Source organism: Heterodontus francisci, unplaced genomic scaffold (assembly GCF_036365525.1).
Source record: "Heterodontus francisci isolate sHetFra1 unplaced genomic scaffold, sHetFra1.hap1 HAP1_SCAFFOLD_50, whole genome shotgun sequence".
NCBI classification, from domain to species: Eukaryota; Metazoa; Chordata; class Chondrichthyes; order Heterodontiformes; family Heterodontidae; genus Heterodontus; species Heterodontus francisci.
In genome coordinates, this window is record NW_027140867.1 from 13,387,858 (window position 1) to 13,396,088 (window position 8,231).

Genomic DNA, 8,231 nt, shown 5'->3' on the forward strand with positions numbered 1-8,231 from the left:
TTATTTTTCTTGTTCCTCACTGACAAATATTCCAAACCTCAGATCAACCCTCCCACTTGTGTCATGTCCCAGTCTCGGTGAAAGCAACACAGAACGACACAAACACTTTGAAACATACAATGCGTTCATATTTTCCTTCAGTGAGATTAATGTCGAGCTGTTTTCCAGGTTGAATGCAACTGTGAACAAACTTCTATCAAAGAATTTGCCTTTGAAATATCAGCACTGAATTTCTGTACAAGGAGGACGAGCCATTCCAAACTCAGATCCTTCATAAAGGCTGTTTTCTGCAATGATTGTAATTCATTACGTAATTTGAACTCTAAGTTAAAGTCCACAAGACACAGATGTTGATACCAAAACTTATAAATCACATTGCAAATGTGAAACAAGGCTCTGTCTGAGAGCTGAACACAGGATCTCCTGCTTACTAGACAGGTGCTTTAACCAACTAAGCTACAGAACCAGATCACAGATTTACCTACAATTGAAATCAGAAGTGGTTACTATTTATTCTCATCCCACTTCTCCACAGGTCACAACAAAAATTTTAACTTTTCCCACTTACTGATACAGTCAATCATATACTCTATTTTTCACAGAATAGAAGACACTGACCAGGTTTCTTTAATGAACAACAAAATTAACAGTTTCTTACAGAACACGTTTTAACTAGTCATGAATTAAAGCATAAACACTCAGGTGGAAATTTTAAAAGTTCCCTTTTTATCTTAACCAACTTTTAAAGTCCCTTTCTTACCTCAGCCCCGCACACGGACACACACATACACCGGTTAACTGAAAAAAATAAAAGGGATTTTGTTTTACAATTCAGAGTTCTGTTAAAGACAAAAAAAAAAACACTTGGACTGATTACTTGCTCATTTCTGAACAAAACAGCAGATGTGATATGTTGTTCCAAAACTGGCATACAGTCTAATTTCTGAGTATACGTAGACAGGTCACTTGGGTCATTTGGAACAGTTTTTTAGAGGCAGTGTTGAGAATTAATTTTAGCAGTCTTTCTTCAAAGACAGGAGGTGAGATGAATTGACACAGTGAACTTCTCAGAGTCTTCTAAAGATTTGCTGCAAAACAAGCTGGGTTGCGGTCTTTTCTCCTTCCTTGACACTTCTTCAGGCTAACTTTATCTGCTGCTCACTGCAGAAGGTAAAACACACTGACTGCTACAAACAAAAGCTTGTGATTTTTCTGCTCTCTGAGGTGCGCACTGCTGCTGCCGGGCTTGTCCAATCTAGAGGCATAACTGACCTCTTTGTGCACATTTCCCCGAGTTACCAGGGTTTCTTTTCTATATTTAACTTGGGTCATGTGACAATCAGTAAACATGGTTGCCAAATTAGTACTTGCAGTGCCTCTTTAAAAAGAACTGGTCCCAAATTTATTCAGTTCGATGATGAGTTCCTCAAAAAAAAAATGTTTTTAATAATCAAAATCACTTCCATAACATCATGTACTTTCCCTGAGCTTCAGGTTATTGCAAGTCTCTCTGGCTGTGTTTTTTTCTGTTGATTTTGCACTCAGGTTCTTTCTGAATCCATGTGTTTGCAGATCTTTGTGAGTGAGAGACATGGAGATATGCTTAAAGATTTCCCGATGAATTATTCATATCTCCATCTTTCTGTGAACTTTGTACAAACACATTAATGTGGGAATCACACACATCAGGCCGTCAAACTTCTCCACTAAACATTGTAAGGTGACAGTGTTTATTGTGACGGGGTTCCATTTATTCAGACACATCTGGTATAAAAATAACAGCGATCGAGACGTGACTCACACAGGTAATGTATTTGTATATTATGTTCCTGACGTAATGATGCAAATAAGCACTCCCTTGCACTTGCCACGCTTGGTGAATATTTTCACTGCTGATGCCCCCTGAATATATTTGAGAAAATGCTGATGAGGATGAGATAAAAGTCTGTAAATATAGGCAGCAAACAGCAGCAGGGTCTGCGGTGAACAAGATCAGCCAGCTCCTGGTGACCTACCTGCTCGGATGGTGGAGAGTTTGGGTGGATTGTGTGAAGCCTGGGCCACAGACTGTCTCCTCAGTTGAATGAGATGCCGCAGGGTCTTAGTGTGCATCCGATTCAAAGTGATTATTTGGAACAATATGGCTGAACCCATGGGATACATCGGAAGGCTGTGAACATATGAGAGGGATTGAGAATGATTGAGTTCATGTATTAAAAGAATTTACATGTTTTTCAGAGCTAATAACATATTGGAATGTGAAGATGAAAATAAAGAGGTCAAGACTCAGAATAAGGCATTTTTTGAGGGCATGAAAGCAATTTTGCGAATGGAAATTGGCCTGGAAGTGTATGACCAGCTAACAAAGCTTCCTGCTCCCATCAAGGCAAAAGATGTGCCATTCAAAACAATCATCACCAAGTTGGAGGAACATTTCAAAACTAAGCCACTAGAGATCACGGCAAGCTAGAATTTTGGAACCAGAATGCAGAAAAGTAGTGAAACAGTTGGTGAGTACCTTGTGGCACTGAAGCATTTAGCACTACTTCGCAACTTTGGCACATTCTTAGACCGTGCATTATGAGACAGATTTGTTCTTATATTGGTGGATGAGAAAAGATACTAAACACACAAAATCCTACATTTGAGCTAACGTGTAAGATTGCTCTTTCCATGGAGATAGCATCAATGAATGCTCGGGAATTTCATCCTGTGCCAGTGACAGTAACACACTTCATGAGAACTTCAAAAAATCTGTAAAATGGGCTTTCACATGGCAGATAAAACACAGAGAATTGTGAAGAGATACAATTTGGGAGGAAAAATAAGGAGAGGCCAAATAAATGAAATGGTACCATTCTAAAGTGAGTGCAGCAGCAAAGAGACAATGTACACCAATCTTAGAAGGTTTGAAAAGGCTTCTAAGATCGAATAGAGGCATAGAGTAAAAGCAAATACGTTATGATAAACCTTCACAAAATACTGGGTCTGAATGGCCGACTCCTGTACCTCCACAGAAAGCATCCATTCCAGGTTTACACACACTCGTCAGAATGTGATGTCATGTTACAGTTGTATAGGACTTTGGTTCGGCCACATTTGGAATACTGCGTGCAGTTCTGGTAGCCACATTACCAAAAGGATGTGGATGCTTTGGAGAGGGTGCAGAGAAGGTTCACCAGGATGTTGCCTGGTATGGAGGGCGCTAGCTATGAAGAGAGGTTGAGTACATTAGGATTATTTTCATTAGAAAGACGGAGGTTGAGGGGGGACCTGATTGAGATGTACAAAATCATGAGAGGTATAGATAAGGTGGATAGCAAGAAGCTTTTTTCCCAGAGTGGGGGATTCAATTACAAGGGGACACGAGTTCAAAGTGAAAGGGGAAAAGTTTAGGGGGGGATATGCGTGGAAAGTTCTTTACGCAGAGGGTGGTGGGTGCATGGAACGCATTGCCAGCGGAGGTGGTAGACGCGGGCACGATTGCGTCTTTTAAGATGTCTCTAGACAGATACATGAATGGGCAGGAAGCAAAGAGATACAGACCCTTAGAAAATAGGGGACAGGTTTAGATAGAGGATTTGGATTGGCGTAGGCTTGGAGGGCCGAAGGGCCTTTTCCTGTGCTGTAATTTTCTTTGTTCTTTTTTCTTTGTTCTTTGAATCACTCTCCACATATCCCACCAATCCAGGCTCGGACACCCTCTTCAGGACCACTCTCCATAGATCCCACCACTCCACGCATGGATATCTCCCTCACGATCAGATCACAGGTCCTTAGTCCTACCACATCCAGTCATGAATGATGGTGGACAGATGAGATGAGGAGGCACTAAAAACATTCCCATCCTCAATGATGCTGGAGCCAAAGCTGAAGCATTTATAACAATCTTCTGTCAGAAACTGCTCAGTGGATGATTCATTTCGGCCTCCTGAGGTCCCCAGCATTACAGTTTCCAGTTTTCAGCCAATTTGATTCACTCCACATGATAGCAAGAAACAGTTCAAGGCACTCGATACAGAAAAGACTATGGGTCCTAACAACATCCCGGCTCGAGGACTGAAGACTTGTGCTCCAGAACCAGCTGCGTTCTCAACCAAGCTGTTCCAGTAGAGCTACAATGAAGGCATCTACTCGACAATGTGGAAAATTGCCCAAGTGTGCCCTCTCCAGAGAGAAAAGCAGGACAAATCCAATCTGACCAATTGCCGCCCCATCAGTCTACTATCAATCATCAGCAAAGTGATGGAAGATGTCATCAACAGTGCTATCAAGCTCCACACACTTGGCAATAATCTGCTCATCGATGCTCGGTTTAGGTTCTGCCAGGGTCTCCTGGCTCCAAGCAAATACCAGCAGGTAGAGTACAATGTGGGGAAATGTGAGTTTATCCACTTTGGTAGGAAGAATGGAAAAGCAAAATATTATTTATATTGAGAAAGACTACAGAATGCTGCGGTGCAGAATGATCTGGGTGTCTTTGTTCATGAATCACAACAAGTTGGCATGCAGGCAGAGCAAATAATTAGGAAGGCAAATGGAATGTTGCCCTTTATTTCAAGGGGAATGGAGTATAAAAGTAGAGACGTCTTGCTACAAATGTACAGGGGGTTGGTGAAACCACACCTGTAGCAATGTGTACAGTTTTGGTTTCCTTATTTAAGGAGGGATATATTTGCATTGGAGGCAGTTGAGAGAAAGTTCACTGGATTGATTCCTGTGATGAAGGTGTTGTCGTACGAGGAGAGTTGAGCAGGTTGGTTGAGGGACATAGATAGGCTGCAGAGCTGGGCTGAGAGATGGCAAATGGACTTTAATGCGGAAAAGTGTGAGGTGATTCACTTTGGAAGGAGTAACAGGAATGCAGAGTACTGGGCTAATGGGAAGATTCTTGGTAGTGTAGATGAACAGAGAGATCTTGGTGTCCAGGTACATAAATCCCTGAAAGTTGCTACCCAGGTTAATAGGGCTGTTAAGAAGGCATATGGTGTGTTCGCTTTTATTAGTAGGGGGATCGAATTTCGGAGCCACGAGGTCATGCTCCAGCTGTGCAAAACTCTGGTGAGACTGCAACTGGAGTATTGCGTGCAGTTCTGGTCACCGCATTATAGGAAGGATGTGGAAGCTTTGGAAAGGTTGCAGAGGAGATTTACTAGGATGTTGCCTGGTATGGAGGGAAGGTCTTACGAGGAAAGGCTGAGCGACTTGAGGTTGTTTTCGTTGGAGAGAAGGAGGAGGAGAGGTCACTTAATAGAGACATATAAGATAATCAGAGGGTTAGATAGGGTGGATAGTGAGAGTCTTATTCCTCGGATGGTGATGGCAAACACGAGGGGACATAGCTTTAAGTTGAGGGGTGATAGATATAGGACAGATGTTAGAGGTAGAATCTTTACTCAGAGAGTAGTAGGGGCGTGGAACGCCCTGCCTGCAACAGTAGTAGACTCGCCAACTTAAAGGGCATTTAAGTGGTCATTGGATAGACATATGGATGAAAATGGAATAGTGTAGGTCAGATGGTTTCACTGGTCGGCGCAACATCGAGGGCCGAAGGACCTGTACTGCGCTATAATGCTCTAATTCTAATTCTTCCATCACTTTAGGCCCCATCAGTCCATTCTCAACCATCAGTAAAGTGATGGAAGGTGCCATCAAGTGGCACTTGCTTAGCAATAACCTGCCTCAGAGACGCTCATTTTGGGTTCTGCCAGGGACACTCAGCTCCTGACCTCATGACAGCCTTGGTTCAAACATGGACAAAAGAGCTGAGGTGTGAGTGATTGCCCTTGACATCAAGGCAGTATTTGACCGAGTATGGCATCAAGGAGACCGAGCAAAACTTAGTTCAATGGGAATCAGGGGGAAAACCCTCCACTGGCTGGAGTCATACCTGGTGCAAAGGAAGATGGCTGTGGTTGTTGGAGGACAATCATCTGAGCTCCAGGACATCACTGCAGGCACTCCACAGGGTAATGTCCTCGGCCCAAACATCTTCAACTGCTTCATCAATGACCTTCCTTCAATCATAAGGTCAGAAGTGGTGATGCTCGCTGATGATTGCACAATGTTCAGCACCATTCACGACTCCTCAGATACTGAAGCAGTCCGTGTAGAAATTCAGCAAGACATGGACAATATCCAGGCTTGGGCTGATAAGTGGCAAGTAACATTCGCGCCGCACAACTGCCAGGCAATGACCATCTCCAACAAGAGAGAATCGAACCATCTCCCCTTGACATTCAATGGCATTACCATTGCTGAATCCCCCACCATCAACATCCTAGGGACTACCATTTACCAGAAGCTGAACTGGAGTAGCCATATAAATACCGTGGCTACAAGAGCAGGTCAGAGGCTAGGAATCCTGAGGCGAAAACTCACCTCCTCACTCCCCAAAGCCGGTCCACCATCTACAAAGCACAAGTCAGGAGTGTTTTGGAATACTCTCCACTTGCCTGGATAGGGGCAACTCCAACAACACTCAAGAAGCTCAACACCATCCAGGACAAAGCTGCCCACTTGATTGGCACCCCATCTACAAACATTCACTCCCTCCACCACTGACGCACAGTGGCAGCAGTGTGTACCATCTGCAAGATGCAATGCAGCAATGCACCAAGGCTCCTTAAACAGCACCTTCCAAACCCGTGACCTCTACCAACTAGAAGTACAAGGGCAGAAAATGCATGGGAACACCACCACCTGCAAGTTCCCCACCAGGTCACACACCATCCTGACTCGGAACTATATCGCCTTTCCTTCACTGTCGCTGGGTCAAAATCCTGGAACTCCATTCCTAACAGCACTGTGGGTTCACCTACCCCAAATGGACTGCAGCGGTTCAAGAAGGCAGCTCACCACCACCTTCCCAAGGGCAATTAGGGATGGGCAAGAAATGCTGGCCTGGCCAGCTGTGCCCAGAATCCCACGAATGAATTAAAAAAAGCTATCTCCAAAATGGTCACCCACTGCTACTTGCCCAGCTTCATTACTGAAGATTCGCTCTAGAGTTGTGCCCCCTCTCATTGGGATTGTGACGTGCTGGCTATTATAGTTCTCGTGAATGCAGTTCAAGAATTTTGTGCCCTCTGTGTCCTTCACACTGTTTGTATCCCAGTTGATATTGGGATAGTTGAAATCCCCAATTATAATTTCCCTATTGTTTTGCACTCAGCAATTTGCCTACATATTTGTTTTTCTATCTCTCTCTCACTATTTGGGGGTCTACAGCACACTCCTAGTAGTGTGGCTGCCCCTTTTTTATTTCTGAGCTCCTCCCATATGGCCTCATTTGATGATTCATTTAGCATATAATTCCTCCTCAAAGCTGTGTGCCTTCCTTAACTAATAATGCTGCACTCCCACCTTTTGCATCTCTATGCCACATGAAAACTCTATATCCAGAGATGTTGAGCTGCCATTCTTGCCCTCTTTAAGCCAAGTTTCCCTTATTGCAATGGTATTGTGTTGCCATGTGTGGGCACAGTGGCACAGTGGTTAGCATCACAGCTCCAGGAACCCGGGTTCGATTCTAGGTACTGCCTGTGTGGAGTTTGGAAGTTCTCCCTGTGGGCTTTCGTCGGGTGCTCCGGTTTCCTCCCACTGCCAAAGACTTGTCGGTTGATAGGTAAATTGGCCATTGTAAATTGCACCTAGTGTCCGTAAGTGGTAGGGAATATGGGATTACTGTCGGGTTAATATAAATGGGTGGTTGTTGGTCAGCACAGACTCAGTGGGCCGAATGGCCTGTTCCTATGCTGTACTATGTGCCTATCTGTGCCCACAGCTCATCAGCATTATTTACCATCTGAAGATACATACAAGTATTAAAATTAGGATCAGGAGTAGGCCATTCGACCCCTAGACTCTGCTCCCCATTCAATAAGTTCATGGTTGAACTGATTACTCCACAATCCCGCCTACCCCCGATAACCTTTCACCCCTTTGCTTATCAAGAATCGATCTTCCTTTGCATTAAAACTATTCAAAGTCTCTGCTTCCACCGCCTATTGAGGAAGAGAGTTCCAAAGACTCACGACCCTCTGAGGGAAAAAAATTCTCCTCATCTCTGTCTTAAATGGGCGACCCCTTATTTTTAAACAGTGACCCCTAATTCCAGATTCTCCAACAAGGAGAAACATTCTTTCCACATCCACCCTGTCAAGACTCTTCTGGATCTGATATGTTTCAATCAGGTTGCCTCCTTAAATAAATAAATATCCTTTAACACT